At 46.8% G+C, this 14,507-nt stretch overlaps 1 non-coding gene and 28 pseudogenes across 1 annotated transcript; all 29 read left to right on the top strand.

Moving 5' to 3' along the window:
- Positions 1 to 28: 28 nt before the first annotated feature.
- LOC148265579 (5S ribosomal RNA) lies at positions 29 to 147 on the top strand (annotated as a pseudogene).
- A 203-nt stretch (positions 148 to 350) lies between these two features.
- On the top strand, positions 351 to 469 carry LOC148265578 (5S ribosomal RNA; annotated as a pseudogene).
- A 207-nt stretch (positions 470 to 676) lies between these two features.
- On the top strand, positions 677 to 795 carry LOC148265577 (5S ribosomal RNA; annotated as a pseudogene).
- Positions 796 to 1,357: 562 nt separating this feature from the next.
- Positions 1,358 to 1,476, top strand: LOC148265576 (5S ribosomal RNA; annotated as a pseudogene).
- Positions 1,477 to 1,679: 203 nt separating this feature from the next.
- On the top strand, positions 1,680 to 1,798 carry LOC148265575 (5S ribosomal RNA; annotated as a pseudogene).
- A 207-nt stretch (positions 1,799 to 2,005) lies between these two features.
- On the top strand, positions 2,006 to 2,124 carry LOC148265574 (5S ribosomal RNA; annotated as a pseudogene).
- A 562-nt stretch (positions 2,125 to 2,686) lies between these two features.
- Positions 2,687 to 2,805, top strand: LOC148265573 (5S ribosomal RNA; annotated as a pseudogene).
- Positions 2,806 to 3,008: 203 nt separating this feature from the next.
- Positions 3,009 to 3,127, top strand: LOC148265572 (5S ribosomal RNA; annotated as a pseudogene).
- A 561-nt stretch (positions 3,128 to 3,688) lies between these two features.
- On the top strand, positions 3,689 to 3,807 carry LOC148265571 (5S ribosomal RNA; annotated as a pseudogene).
- A 205-nt stretch (positions 3,808 to 4,012) lies between these two features.
- On the top strand, positions 4,013 to 4,131 carry LOC148265570 (5S ribosomal RNA; annotated as a pseudogene).
- A 564-nt stretch (positions 4,132 to 4,695) lies between these two features.
- Positions 4,696 to 4,814, top strand: LOC148265569 (5S ribosomal RNA; annotated as a pseudogene).
- A 205-nt stretch (positions 4,815 to 5,019) lies between these two features.
- On the top strand, positions 5,020 to 5,138 carry LOC148265568 (5S ribosomal RNA; annotated as a pseudogene).
- A 559-nt stretch (positions 5,139 to 5,697) lies between these two features.
- LOC148265567 (5S ribosomal RNA) lies at positions 5,698 to 5,816 on the top strand (annotated as a pseudogene).
- Positions 5,817 to 6,021: 205 nt separating this feature from the next.
- Positions 6,022 to 6,140, top strand: LOC148265566 (5S ribosomal RNA; annotated as a pseudogene).
- Positions 6,141 to 6,347: 207 nt separating this feature from the next.
- LOC148265565 (5S ribosomal RNA) lies at positions 6,348 to 6,465 on the top strand (annotated as a pseudogene).
- Positions 6,466 to 7,027: 562 nt separating this feature from the next.
- On the top strand, positions 7,028 to 7,146 carry LOC148265564 (5S ribosomal RNA; annotated as a pseudogene).
- A 559-nt stretch (positions 7,147 to 7,705) lies between these two features.
- Positions 7,706 to 7,824, top strand: LOC148265563 (5S ribosomal RNA; annotated as a pseudogene).
- Positions 7,825 to 8,029: 205 nt separating this feature from the next.
- On the top strand, positions 8,030 to 8,148 carry LOC148265562 (5S ribosomal RNA; annotated as a pseudogene).
- A 560-nt stretch (positions 8,149 to 8,708) lies between these two features.
- LOC148265561 (5S ribosomal RNA) lies at positions 8,709 to 8,826 on the top strand (annotated as a pseudogene).
- Positions 8,827 to 9,030: 204 nt separating this feature from the next.
- Positions 9,031 to 9,149, top strand: LOC148265560 (5S ribosomal RNA; annotated as a pseudogene).
- A 209-nt stretch (positions 9,150 to 9,358) lies between these two features.
- LOC148265559 (5S ribosomal RNA) lies at positions 9,359 to 9,477 on the top strand (annotated as a pseudogene).
- A 143-nt stretch (positions 9,478 to 9,620) lies between these two features.
- On the top strand, positions 9,621 to 9,739 carry LOC148265558 (5S ribosomal RNA; annotated as a pseudogene).
- A 209-nt stretch (positions 9,740 to 9,948) lies between these two features.
- Positions 9,949 to 10,067, top strand: LOC148265557 (5S ribosomal RNA; annotated as a pseudogene).
- A 1,238-nt stretch (positions 10,068 to 11,305) lies between these two features.
- LOC148265556 (5S ribosomal RNA) lies at positions 11,306 to 11,424 on the top strand (annotated as a pseudogene).
- Positions 11,425 to 11,983: 559 nt separating this feature from the next.
- On the top strand, positions 11,984 to 12,102 carry LOC148265555 (5S ribosomal RNA; annotated as a pseudogene).
- A 206-nt stretch (positions 12,103 to 12,308) lies between these two features.
- Positions 12,309 to 12,427, top strand: LOC148265554 (5S ribosomal RNA). The gene has a single exon (XR_015820017.1). It is a non-coding gene; the product is annotated as a 5S ribosomal RNA (ribosomal RNA).
- Positions 12,428 to 12,989: 562 nt separating this feature from the next.
- Positions 12,990 to 13,108, top strand: LOC148265553 (5S ribosomal RNA; annotated as a pseudogene).
- A 561-nt stretch (positions 13,109 to 13,669) lies between these two features.
- Positions 13,670 to 13,788, top strand: LOC148265552 (5S ribosomal RNA; annotated as a pseudogene).
- Positions 13,789 to 14,350: 562 nt separating this feature from the next.
- Positions 14,351 to 14,469, top strand: LOC148265551 (5S ribosomal RNA; annotated as a pseudogene).
- Positions 14,470 to 14,507: the final 38 nt, after the last annotated feature.

Here is a 14,507-nt window from a genome sequence, read left to right as displayed (position 1 = left end):
TTTATGCATTTGCAGCGCGGAATTAAACGGGTGCAGTCATACCAGCACTAATGCACTGGATCCCATCAGAACTCTGCAGTTAAGTGTGCTTGGGCGAGAGTAGTACTCGGATTGGTGATCACCTGGGAAGTCCTCGTGTCGCACCAATTTTGTTTCAGACGGGTCGTTCGACGTTACGCGCGACTGGAACTATGGGCCGCTGGTTTATACGCAAATGTGAGTCAAGAATCAGGGGCATTTTAATCGATATTAGAACGAGAAGGAGAGGTGCAGTGTGAACGCACAAGGAAACAAATGATGGGAGGGGGGAGGGAAGAAGGAGTGTATGTATTTTCAGCACGAAATTAAACAAGTGCGGTATCACCAGCACAAATGCACCGGATCCCATCAGAACTCCGCAGTTAAGTGTGCTTTGGCGAAAGTAGTACAATGATGGGTTACCTCCTGGGAAGTTCTCGTGTTGCGCCCATTTTTTTTTTCAGATGTGCCGTTCGACGTTACGCGCGACTTGAATTATAGTCGGCAGAATTATTCGCAAATGTTTGTCACGGCGCCGTGGCATTTTACTTGATATTTGAAAGAGAACGAGAGGTGCAGTGCGCACGCACAAGGAAACAAATGATGGGAGGGGGAAGAAAGGAGAAGGAGTTTATGTATTTTCAGCGCGAAATTAAATAGGTGCGATCATACCAGCACTAATGCATCGGATCCCATCAGAACTCCGCAGTTAAGTGTGCTTTGGCGAGAGTAGTACTCATATGGGTGACCTCTTGGGAAGTCCTCGTGTCACACTAATTTTTTTTTCAGACGGGTCGTTCGACGTTACGCGCGACTAGAACTAGGGTCCACTGGTTTATACGCAAATGTGAGTCAAGAAGCAGGGGCATTTTAATCAATATTTGAACGAGAAGGAGAGATGCAGAGTGCACGCACAAGGAAACAAATGACGGGAGGGGGGGATGGAGGGAGAAGAGTGTATGTATTTGCAGCGCAGAATGAAACATGAGCAATCATACCAGCACCAATGCAATGGATTCTATCAGGACTCCGCAAGTTAAGGGTGCTTGGGCGAGAGTAGCACTAGGATGGGTGACCTCCTGCGAAGTCCTTATATTTCACCCATTTTCTTAGGAAGTCCTCGTGTTCCACCCATCTTTTTACAGATGATTCTTTCGACGATACGCGCGACTTGAATTATGGTCATCAGGTTTATTCGCAAATGTGAGTCACGACACCGTAGCATTTTAATTGATATTAGAACGAGCACGGGAGGTGCAGTGCGCACGCACAAGGAAACAAATGACGGAAGGGGTAAGAAAGGAGAAGGAGTTTATGCATTTGCAGCGCGGAATTAAACGGGTGCAGTCATACCAGCACTAATGCACTGGATCCCATCAGAACTCTGCAGTTAAGTGTGCTTGGGCGAGAGTAGTACTCGGATTGGTGATCACCTGGGAAGTCCTCGTGTCGCACCAATTTTGTTTCAGACGGGTCGTTCGACGTTACGCGCGACTGGAACTATGGGCCGCTGGTTTATACGCAAATGTGAGTCAAGAATCAGGGGCATTTTAATCGATATTAGAACGAGAAGGAGAGGTGCAGTGTGAACGCACAAGGAAACAAATGATGGGAGGGGGGAGGGAAGAAGGAGTGTATGTATTTTCAGCACGAAATTAAACAAGTGCGGTATCACCAGCACAAATGCACCGGATCCCATCAGAACTCCGCAGTTAAGTGTGCTTTGGCGAAAGTAGTACAATGATGGGTTACCTCCTGGGAAGTTCTCGTGTTGCGCCCATTTTTTTTTTCAGATGTGCCGTTCGACGTTACGCGCGACTTGAATTATAGTCGGCAGAATTATTCGCAAATGTTTGTCACGGCGCCGTGGCATTTTACTTGATATTTGAAAGAGAACGAGAGGTGCAGTGCGCACGCACAAGGAAACAAATGATGGGAGGGGGAAGAAAGGAGAAGGAGTTTATGTATTTTCAGCGCGAAATTAAATAGGTGCGATCATACCAGCACTAATGCATCGGATCCCATCAGAACTCCGCAGTTAAGTGTGCTTTGGCGAGAGTAGTACTCATATGGGTGACCTCTTGGGAAGTCCTCGTGTCACACTAATTTTTTTTTCAGACGGGTCGTTCGACGTTACGCGCGACTAGAACTAGGGTCCACTGGTTTATACGCAAATGTGAGTCAAGAAGCAGGGGCATTTTAATCAATATTTGAACGAGAAGGAGAGATGCAGAGTGCACGCACAAGGAAACAAATGACGGGAGGGGGGGATGGAGGGAGAAGAGTGTATGTATTTGCAGCGCAGAATGAAACATGAGCAATCATACCAGCACCAATGCAATGGATTCTATCAGGACTCCGCAAGTTAAGGGTGCTTGGGCGAGAGTAGCACTAGGATGGGTGACCTCCTGCGAAGTCCTTATATTTCACCCATTTTCTTAGGAAGTCCTCGTGTTCCACCCATCTTTTTACAGATGATTCTTTCGACGATACGCGCGACTTGAATTATGGTCATCAGGTTTATTCGCAAATGTGAGTCACGACACCGTAGCATTTTAATTGATATTAGAACGAGCACGGGAGGTGCAGTGCGCACGCACAAGGAAACAAATGACGGAAGGGGTAAGAAAGGAGAAGGAGTTTATGCATTTGCAGCGCGGAATTAAACGGGTGCAGTCATACCAGCACTAATGCACTGGATCCCATCAGAACTCTGCAGTTAAGTGTGCTTGGGCGAGAGTAGTACTCGGATTGGTGATCACCTGGGAAGTCCTCGTGTCGCACCAATTTTGTTTCAGACGGGTCGTTCGACGTTACGCGCGACTGGAACTATGGGCCGCTGGTTTATACGCAAATGTGAGTCAAGAATCAGGGGCATTTTAATCGATATTAGAACGAGAAGGAGAGGTGCAGTGTGAACGCACAAGGAAACAAATGATGGGAGGGGGGAGGGAAGAAGGAGTGTATGTATTTTCAGCACGAAATTAAACAAGTGCGGTATCACCAGCACAAATGCACCGGATCCCATCAGAACTCCGCAGTTAAGTGTGCTTTGGCGAAAGTAGTACAATGATGGGTTACCTCCTGGGAAGTTCTCGTGTTGCGCCCATTTTTTTTTTCAGATGTGCCGTTCGACGTTACGCGCGACTTGAATTATAGTCGGCAGAATTATTCGCAAATGTTTGTCACGGCGCCGTGGCATTTTACTTGATATTTGAAAGAGAACGAGAGGTGCAGTGCGCACGCACAAGGAAACAAATGACGGGAGGGGGAAGAAAGGAGAAGGAGTGTATGTATTTGCAGCGCGAAATGAAACAGGTGCGATCATACCAGCACTAATGCAATGGATTCTATCAGAACTCCGTAGGTAAGGGTGCTTCGGCGAGAGTAGTACTAGCATGGGTTACCTCCTGCGAAGTTCTTATATTTCACTCATTTTCTTGTGAAGTCCTCGTGTTGCACCCATTTTTTTGCAGATGATTCTTTCGACGTTACGTGCGACTTGAATTATGGTCCTCAGGTTTATTCGCAAATGTGAGTCATGGCACCGTAGTATTTTACTTGATATTAGAACGAGCACGGGAGGTGCAGTGCGCACGCAAAAGGAAACAAATGACGGGAGGGGGAAGAGACGAGAAGGAGTTTATCTATTTGCAGCGCGAAATTAAACGGGTGCGATCATACCAGCACTAATGCAGTGGATCGCATCAGAACTCCGCAGTTAAGTGTGCTTGGGTGAGAGTAGTACTCGGATGGGTGACCTCCTGGGAAGTCCTTGTGTTGCACCAATTTTTTTTTCAGACGGGTCGTTCGACATTACGCGCGACTGGAACTATGGTCCGCTGGTTTATACGCAAATGCAGGTCACAAATCAGGGGTATTTTAATCGATATTAGAACGAGAAGGAGAGGTGCAGTGTGAATGCACAAGGAAACAAATGATGGGAGGGGGGGAGGGAAGAAGGAGTGTATGTATTTTCAGCACGAAATTAAACAGGTGCGGTCACACCAGCACAAATGCACCGGATCCCATCAGAACTCCGCAGTTAAGTGTGCTTTGGCGAAAGTAGTACAATGATGGGTTACCTCCTGGGAAGTTCTCGTGTTGCACCCATTTTCTTTTTTTCAGATTTGCCGTTCGACGTTACGCGCGACTTTAATTATGGTCCGCAGGTTTATTCGCAAATGTGAGTCACGGCGCCGTGGCATTTTACTTGATATTTGAACGAGAACGAGAGGTGCAGTGCGCACGCACAAGGAAACAAATCACGGGAGGGGGAAGAAAGGAAAAGGAGTGTATGTATTTGCAGCGTGAAATGAAACAGGTGCGATCATACCAGCACTAATGCAACGGATTCTATCAGAACTCCGTAGGTAAGGGTGCTTGGGCGAGAGTAGTACTAGCATGGGTTACCTCCTGCGAGTCCTTATATTTCACCCATTTTCTTGTGAAGTCCTCGTGTTGCACCCATTTTTTTGCAGATGATTCTTTCGACGTTACGCGCGACTTGAATTATGGTTCTCATGTTTATTCGCAAATGTGAGTCACGGCGCTGTAACATTTTACTTGATATTAGAACGAGAACGGGAGGTGCAGTGCGCACACACAAGGAAACAAATGACGGGGGGGGGGGAAGAAAGGGGAATGAGTTTATGTATTTGCAGCGCAAAATTAAACGGGTTGGATCATACCAGCACTAATGCACCGGATCCCATCAGAACTCCGCAGTGAAGTGTGCTTGGGCGAGATTAGTACTCGGATGGGTGACCTCCTGGGAAGTCTTCGTGTCGCACCAATTTTTTTTTAAACGGGTCGTTCGACGTTACACGCGTCTGGAACTAGGGTCCGCTGGTTTATACACAAGTGTGAGTCAAGAAGCAGGGGCATTTTAATCGATATTAGAACGAGAATGAGAGGTGAAGTGTGAACGCACAAGCAAACAAATGACGGGAGGGGGAAGAAATGAGAAGGAGTGTATGTATTTGCAGCACGAAATTAAACAGGTGCGATCATACCAACACTGAAGCTCTCGATCCCATCAGAACTCCGCAGTTAAGTGTGCTTGGGCGAGAGTAGTACTCGGATGGGTCACCACCTGAGAAGCCCTCGTGTTGCACCTATTTTTTTCGGATGGGTTGTTCGACGTTACGCGCGAATGGAATTATAAACCGCTGGTTCATTTACAAAGGTGAGTCACGGTCCCGGGGCATATTACTTGATATTAGAACGAGAAAGAGAGATGCAGAGTGCACACACAAGGAAACAAATGACGGGAAGGGGGATGGAAGGAGAAAGAGTGTATGTATTTGCAGTGCAGAATGAAACATGAGGGATCATACCAGCACTAATACAACGGATTCTATCAGAACTCCGCAGTTAATGGTGCTTGGGCGAAAAAAGTTCTCGAACGGGTGACCTCCTGCGAAGTCCTTATATTTCACCAATTTTCTTGGGAGGTCCTCGTATTGCACCCGTCTTTTTGCAGATGATTCTTTCGACGTTATCCGCAACTTGATTTATGGTCCGCAGGTTGATTCGCAAATGTGAGTCACGGTGCCGTTGCATTTTACTTGATATTAGAACGAGTACGGGAGGTGCAGCGCGCACGCACAAGGAAACAAATGACGGGATGAGGAAGAAACAAGAATGTGTGTATGTATTTGAAGCGCAAAATTAAACAAGTGGCATCATACCAGCACTAATGCACTGGATCCTATCAGAACTCCGCAGTTAAGTGTGTTTGGGCGAGAGTAGTACTCGGATGGGTGACCTCTTGGGAAGTCCTCGTATCGCACCAATTTTTTTTCAGATGGGTCGCTCGACGTTAGGCGCGACTGGAAATATGGTCCGCTGGTTTATACGCTAATGTGAGTCAAGAATCTGGGGCATTTTAATCGATATTAGAACGAGAAGGAGAGGTGCAGTGTGAATGCACAAGGAAACAAATGATGGGAGCGGGGGGAGGGAAGAAGGAGTGTATGTATTTTCAGCACAAAATTAAACAGGTGCGGTCACACCAGCACAAATGCACCGGATCCCATCAGAACTCCGCAGTTAAGTGTGCTTTGACGAAAGTAGTACAATGATGGGTTACCTCCTGGGAAGTTCTCGTGTTGCACCCATTTTTTTTTTCAGATGTGCCGTTCGACGTTACGCGCGACTTTAATTATGGTCCGCAGATTTATTCGCAAATGTTAGTCACGGTGCTGTGACATTTTACTTGATATTTAAACGAGAACGAGAGGTGCAGTGCGCACGCACAAGGAAACAAATGACGGGAGGGGGAAGAAAGGAGAAGTAGTTTATGTATTTGCAGCGCAAAATTAAACAGGTGCAATCATACCAGCACTAATGCATCGGATCCCATCGGAACTCCGAGATAAGTGTGCATGGGCGAGAGTAGTACTCGGATGGGTGACCTCCTGGGAAGTCCTCGTGTCGCACTAATTTTTTTTTCAGACAGGTCATTCGACGTTACGCGTGACTGGAACTAGGGTCCACTGGTTTATACACAAATGTGAGTCAAGAAACAGGGGCATTTTAATCGATATTAGAACGAGAAGGAGAGATGCAGAGTGCACGCACAAGGAAACAAATGACGGGAGGGGGGATGGAGGGAGAAAAAGTGTATGTATTTGCAGCGCAGAATGAAACATGAGCAATCATACCAGCACCAATGCAACGGATTCTATCAGAACTCCGCAAGTTAAGGGTGCTTGGGCGAGAGTAGCACTAGGATGGGTGACCTCATGCTAAGTCCTTATATTTCACCCATTTTCTTAGGAAGTCCTCGTGTTGCACCCATTTTTTTGCAGATGATTCTTTCGACGATACGCGCGACTTGAATTATGGTCCTCAGGTTTATTCGCAATTGTGAGTCACGACACCGTAGCATTTTACTTTATATTAGAAGGAGCATGGAAGGTGCAGTGCGCATGCACAAGGAAACAAATGACGGGAGGGGGAAGAAAGGAGAAGGAGTTTATGTATTTGCAGCGCGGAATTAAACGGGTGCGATCATACCAGCACTAATGCACCGGATCCCGTCAGAACTCCGCAGTTAAGTGTGCTTTGGCGAGAGTAGTACTCGAATTGGTGATCTCCTGGGAAGTCCTCGTGTCGCACCAATTTTTTTTCAGACGGGTCGTTCGACGTTACGCGCGACTGGAACTAGGGTCCGTTGGTTTATACGCAAATGTGAGTCAAGAAGCAGGGGCATTTTAATCCATATTAGAACGAGAAGGAGAGGTGCAGTGTGAACGCACAAGGAAACAAATGATGGGAGGGGGAAGGAAGGAGAAGGAGTGTATGTATTTTCAGCAATAAATGAAACAGGTGCGATCATACCAGCACTAATGCAACGGATTCTATCAGAACTCCGTAGGTAAGGGTGCTTGGGCGAGAGTAGTACTAGCATGGGTTACCTCCTGCGAAGTCCTTATATTCCACCCATTTTCTTGTGAAGTCCTCGTGTTGCACCCATCTTTTTGCAGATGATTCTTTCGACGTTACGCGCGACTTGAATTATGGTCCTCAAGTTTATTCGCAAATGTGAGTCACGGCGCTGTGGCATTTTACTTGATATTAGAACGAGAACGGGAGGTGCAGTGCGCACGCACAAGGAAACAAATGACAGGAGGGGGAAGAAAGGGGAATGAGTTGATGTATTTGTAGCACAAAATTAAACGGGTGCGATCATACCAGCACTGTGGCACCGGATCCCATCAGAACTCTGCAGTTAAGTGTGTTTAGGCGAGATTAGTACTCGGATGGGTGACCTCCTGGGAAGTCCTCGTGTCGCACCAACTTTTTTTCAGACGGGTCATTCGACGTTAGGCGCGTTTGGAACTAGGGTCCGCTGATTTATACGCAAATGTGAGTCAATAAGCAGGGGCATTTTAATCGATATTAGAACGAGAATGAGAGGTGAAGTGTTAACGCACAAGGATACAAATGACGGGAGGGGGAAGAAAGGAGAAGGAGTGTATGTATTTGCAGCGCGAAATTAAACAGGTGCGATCATACCAGCACTAAAGCCCCGGATCCCATCAGAACTCCGCAGTTAAGTGTGCTTGGGCGAGAGTAGTACTCGGATAGGTGACCACTTGGGAAGCCCTCGTGTTGTACCTATTTTTTTTCGGATTGGTTGTTCGACGTTACGCGCGAATGGAATTATAAACCGCTGGTTCATTTGCAAAGGTGAGTCACGGTGCGAGGGCATATTACTTGATATTAGAATGAGAAAGAGAGATGCAGAGTGCACGCACAAGGAAACAAATGAGGGAGGGGGGATGGGAGGAGAAAGAGTGTATGTATTTGCAGTGCAGAATGAAACATGAGGGATCATACCCGCACTAATGCAACGGATTCTATCAAAACTCCGCAGTTAACGGTGCTTGGGCGAGAAAAGTACTCGGATGGGTGACCTCCTGCGAAGTCCTTATATTTCACCCATTTTCTTGGGAGGTCCTCGTGTTGCACCCATCTCTTTGCATATGATTCTTTCGACGATACGCGCGACTTGATTTATGGTCCGCAGGTTTATTCGCAAATGTGAGTCACGGCGCCGTGGCATTTTACTTGATATTAGAACGAGTACAGGAGGTGCAGTGCGCACGCACAAGGAAACAAATGACGGGAGGTGGAAGAAAAGAGAAGGAGTGTATGTATTTAAAGCGCAAAGTTAAACAAGTGGCATCATACCAGCACTAATGCACTGGATCCCATCAGAACTCTACAGTTAAGTGTGCTTGGGCGAGTGTAGTACTCGGATGGGTGACCTCTTGGGAAGTGCTCTTATCGCAACAATTTTTTTTCAGATGGGTCGTTCGACGTTACGCGCGACTAGAACTATGGTCCGCTGGTTTATACGCAAATGTGAGTCAAGAATTAGGGGCATTTTAATCGATATTAGAACGAGAATGAGAGGTGCAGTGTGAACGCACAAGGAAACAAATGATGGGAAGGGGGGAGGGAAGAAGGAGTGTATGTATTTTTAGCATGAAGTTAAACAGGTGCGGTCACACCAGCACAAATGCACCGGATCCCATCAGAACTCCGCAGTTAAGTGTGCTTTGGCGAAAGTAGTACAATGATGGGTTACCTCCTTGGAAGTTCTCGTGTTGCACCCATTTTCTTTTCTTCAGATGTGCCGTTCGACCTTACGCGCGACCTTAATTATGGTCCGCAGATTTATTCGCAAATGTGAGTCACGGCGCCGTGGCATTTTACTTGATATTTGAGCGAGAACGAGAGGTGCAGTGCGCACGCACAAGGAAACAAATGACGGGAGGGGGAATAAAGGAGAAGTAGTCTATGTATTTGCAGCGCGAAATTAAACAGGTTCGATCATACCAGCACTAATGCACCGGATCCCATCAGAACTCCGCAGTTAAGTATGCTTGGGCGAGAGTAGTACTCGAATGGGTTACCTCTTGGGAAGTCCTCGTGTCGCATTAATTTTTTTTTCAGACGGGTCGTTCGACGTATTTTAATCGATATTAGAACGAGAAGGAGAGGTGCAGTGTGAACGCACAAGGAAACAAATGATGGGAGGGGGGGAGGGAAGAAGGAGTGTATGTATTTTCAGCACGAAATTAAACAGGTGCGGTCACACCAGCACAAATGCACCAGTTCCCATCAGAACTCCGCAGTTAAGTGTGCTTTGGCGAAAGTAGTACAATGATGGGTTACCTCCTTGGAAGTTCTCGTGTTGCACTCATTTTCTTTTTTTCAGATGTGCCGTTCGACGTTACGCGCGACTTTAATTATGGTCCGCAGATTTATTCACAAATGTGAGTCACGGTGGCGTGCCATTTTACTTGATATTTGAACGAGAACGAGAGGTGCAGTGCGCACGCACAAGGAAACAAATGACGGGAGGGGGAAGAAAGGAGAATGAGTTTATGTATTTGCAGCGCGAAATTAAACATGTGCGATCATACCAGTACTAATGCACCGGATCCCATCAAAACTCCGCAGTTAAGTATGCTTGGGCGAGAGCAGTACTCGGATGGGTGACATCCTGGGAAGTCCTCGTGTCGCACTAATTTTTTTCCAGACAGGTCGTTCGACGTTACGCGCGACTGGAACTAGGTTCCGCTGGTTTATACGCAAATGTGAGTCAAGAAGCAGGGGCATTTTAATCGATATTAGAACGAGAAGGAGAGATGCAGAGTGCACGCACAAAGAAACAAATGACGGGAGGGGGGATGGAGGGAGAAAAAGTGTATGTATTTGCAGCGCAGAATGAAACATTAGCAATCATATCAGCACCAATGTAACGGATTCTATCAGAACTTCGCAAGTTAAGGGTGCTTGGGCGAGAGTAGCACTAGGATGGGTGACCTCCTGCGAAGTCCTTATATTTCACCCATTTTCTTAGGAAGTCCTCGTGTTGCACCCATCTTTTTGCAGATGATTCTTTCGACGTTACGCGCGACTTGATTTATGGTCCGTAGGTTTATTCGCAAATTTGAGTCACGGCGCCGTGACATTTTACTTGATATTAGAACGAGTACGGGAGGTGCACTGCGTACGCACAAGGAAACAAATGACGGGAGGTGGAATAAAAGAGGAGTGTATGTATTTGAAGCGCAAAATTAAACAAGTGGCATCATACCAGCACTAATGCACTGGATCCCATCAGAACTCTGCAGTTAAGTGTGCTTGGGCGAGAGTAGCACTCGGATGGGTGACCTATTGGGAAGTCCTCGTATCGTAACAATTTTTTTACAGATGGGTCGTTCGACGTTACGCGCGACTGGAACTTTGGTCCGCTGGTTTATACGCAAATGTGAGTCAAGAATCAGGGGCATTTTAATCGATATTAGAACGAGAAGGAGAGATGCAGAGTGCACGCACAAGGAAACAAATGACGGGAGGGGGGGTGGAGGGAGAAAAAGTGTATGTATTTGCAGCACAGAATGAAACATGAGCAATCATACCAGCACCAATGCAACGGATTTTATCAGAACTCCGCAAGTTAAGGGTGCTTGGGCGAGAGTAGCACTAGGATGGGTGACCTCCTGCGAAGTCCTTATATTTCACCCATTTTCTTAGGAAGTCCTCGTGTTGCACCCATTTTTTTGCAGATGATTCTTTCGACGATACGCGCGACTTGAATTATGGTCCTCAGGTTTATTCGCAAATGTGAGTTACGGCACTGTAGCATTTTACTTGATATTAGAACGAGCACGGGAGGTGCAGTGCGCACGCACAAGGAAACAAATGACGGGAGGGGCAAGAAAGGAGAAGGAGTTTATGTATTTGCAGCGCTGAATTGAACGGGTGCGATCATACCAGCACTAATGCACCGGATCCTATCAAAACTCCGCAGTTAAGTGTGCTTGGGCGTGAGTAGTACTCGGATAGGTGACCTCCTGGGAAGTCCTCGTGTCGCACCAATTTTTTTTCAGACGGGTCCTTCGACGTTACGCGCGACTGGAACTAGGGTCCGCTGGTTTATACTCAAATGTGAGTTAAAAAGCAGGGGCATTTTAATCGATATTAGAATGAGAAGGAGAGGTTCAGTGTGAACGCACAAGGAAACAATTGATGGGAGGGGGAGGGAAGGAGAAGGAGTGTATGTATTTTCAGCACGAAATGAAACAGGTGCGATAATACCAACACTAATGCAACGGATTCTATCATAACTCCGTAGGTAAGGGTACTTGAGCGAGAGTAGTACTAGCATGGGTTATCTCCTGCGAAGTCCTTATATTTCACTAATTTTCTTGTGAAGTCCTCGTGTCGCACCAATTTTTTTTCAGACGGGTTGTTCGACATTACACTCGTCTGGAACTAGGGTCTGCTGGTTTATACGCAAATGTGAGTCAAGAAGCAGGGGCATTTCAATCGATATTAGAACGAGAATGAGAGGTGAAGTGTGAACGCACAAGGAAACAAATGACGGGAGGGGGAAGAAAAGAGAAGGAGTGTATGTATTTGCAGCGCGAAATTAAATAGGTGCGATCATACCGGCACTAATGCTCCGGATCCCATCAGAACTCCGCAGTTAAGTGTGTTTGGGCGAGAGTAGTACTCGGATTGGTGACCACCTGGGAAGCCCTCGTGTTGCTCCTATTTCTTTTCGGATGGGTTGTTCGACGTTACGCGCGAATGGAATTATAAACCGCTGGTTCATTTGCAAAGGTGAGTCACGGTGCCGGGGCATATTACTTGATATTAGAACGAGAAAGAGAGATGCAGAGTGCACGCACAAGGAAACAAATGACGGGAGGGGGGATGGAAAGAGAAAGAGTTTATGTATTTGCAGCGCAAAATTAAACGGGTGCGATCATACCAGCACTAATGCACCGGATCCCATCAGAACTCCGCAGTTAATTGTGCTTGGGCGAGAGTAGTACTCGAATGGGTGACCTCCTGGGAAGTCCTCGTGTCGCACTAATTTTTTTTCCAGACGGGTCGTTCGACGTTAAGCGCGACTGGAACGAGGGTCCACTGGTTTATACGCAAATGTGAGTCAAGAAGCAGGGGCATTTTAATCGATATTAGAGCGAGAAGAAGAGATGCAGAGTGCACGCACAAAGAAACAAATGACGGGAGGGGGGATGGAGGGAGAAAAAGTGTATGTATTTGCAGCCCAGAATGAAACATGAGCAATCATGCCAGCACCAATGCAACGGATTCTATCAGAACTCCGCAAGTTAAGGGTGCTTGGGCGAGAGCAGCACTAGGATGGGTGACCTCCTGCGAAGTCCTTATATTTCACCCATTTTCTTAGGAAGTCCTCGTGTTGCACCCATTTTTTTGCAGATGATTCTTTCGACGATATGCGCGACTTGAATTATGATCCTCAGGTTTATTCGCAAATGTGAGTCACGGCACCGTAGCATTTTACTTGATATTAGAACGAGCACGGGAGGTGCAGTGCGCACGCAAAAGGAAACAAATGACGGGAGGGGGAAGAAAGGGGAATGAGTTTATGTATTTGGAGCGCAAAGTTAAACAGGTGCGATCATACCAGCACTAATGCACCAGATCCCATCAGAACTCCGCAGTGAATTGTGGTTGGGCGAGATTAGTACTCGGATGGGTGACCTCCTGGGAAGTCCTCGTGTCGCACCAATTTTTTTTTTCAGACGAGTCGTTCGACGTTACGCACGATTGGAATTGGGGTCCGCTGGTTTATACGCAATTGTTAGTCAAGAAGCAGGGGCATTTTAATCGATATTAGAACGAGAAGGAGAGGTGCAGTGTGAACGCACAAGGAAACAATTGATGGGAGGGGGAGGGAAGGAGAAGTAGTGTATGTATTTTCAGCACGAAATGAAACAGGTGCGATCATACCAGCACTAATGCTACGGATTCTATCAGAACTCCGTAGGTAAGGGTGCTTGGGCGAGAGTAGTACAAGCATGGGTTACCTCCTGCGAAGTCCTTATATTTCACCCATTTTCTTGTGAAGTCCTCGTGTTGCACCCATTTTTTTGCAGATGATTCTTTCGACGATACGCGCGACTTGAATTATGGTACTCAGGTTTATTCGCAAATGTGAGTCATGGCGCTGTAGAATTTTACTTGATATTAGAACGAGAACGGGAGGTGCAGTGCGCACGCACAAGGAATCAAATGACGGGAGGGGGAAGAAAGGGGAATGAGTTTATGTATTTGCAGTGCAAAATTAAACAGCTGTGATCATACCAGCACTAATGCACCAGATCCCATCAGAACTCCGCATTTAAGTGTGCTTGGGCGAGAGTAGTACTCGGATGGGTGACCTCCTGGGAAGTCCTCGTGTCGCACTAATTTTTTTTTCAGACGGTTCGTTCGACGTTACGCGCGACTGGAACTAGGGTCCACTGGTTTATACACAAATGTGAGTCAAGAAGCAGGGGCATTTTAATCGATATTAGAACGAGAAAGAGAGGTGCAGAGTGCACGCACAAGGAAACAAATGACGGGAGGGGGGATGGAGGGAGAAAAAGTGTATGTACTTGCAGCGCAGAATGAAACATGAGCAATCATACCAGCACCAATGCAACGGATTCTATCATAACTCCGCAAGTTAAGGGTGCTTGGGCGAGAGAAACACTAGGATGGGTGACCTCTTGCGAAGTCCTTATATTTCACCCATTTTCTTAGGAAGTCCTCGTGTTGCACCCATTTTTTTGCAGATGATTCTTTCGACGATACGCGCGACTTGAATTATGGTACTCAGGTTTATTCGCAAATGTGAGTCACGGCGCTGTAGCATTTTACTTGATATTAAAACGAGAACGGGAGGTGCAGTACGCACGCAAAAGGAAACAAATGACGGGAGGGGGAAGAAAGGGGAATGAGTTTATGTATTTGGAGCGCAAAATTAAACAGGTGCGATCATACCAGCACTAATGCACCGGATCCAATCAGAACTCCGCAGTGAATTGTGCTTGGGCGAGATTAGTACTCGGATGGGTGACCTCCTGGGAAGTCCTCGTGTCGCACCAATTTTTTTTCAGACGGGTCGTTCGACATTACGCGCGTCT

This window comes from Carica papaya, chromosome 5 (genome assembly GCF_054855325.1).
Source record: "Carica papaya isolate Zhongbai chromosome 5, ASM5485532v1, whole genome shotgun sequence".
NCBI classification, from domain to species: Eukaryota; Viridiplantae; Streptophyta; class Magnoliopsida; order Brassicales; family Caricaceae; genus Carica; species Carica papaya.
This window is presented reverse-complemented; position numbering and strand designations above follow the sequence as displayed.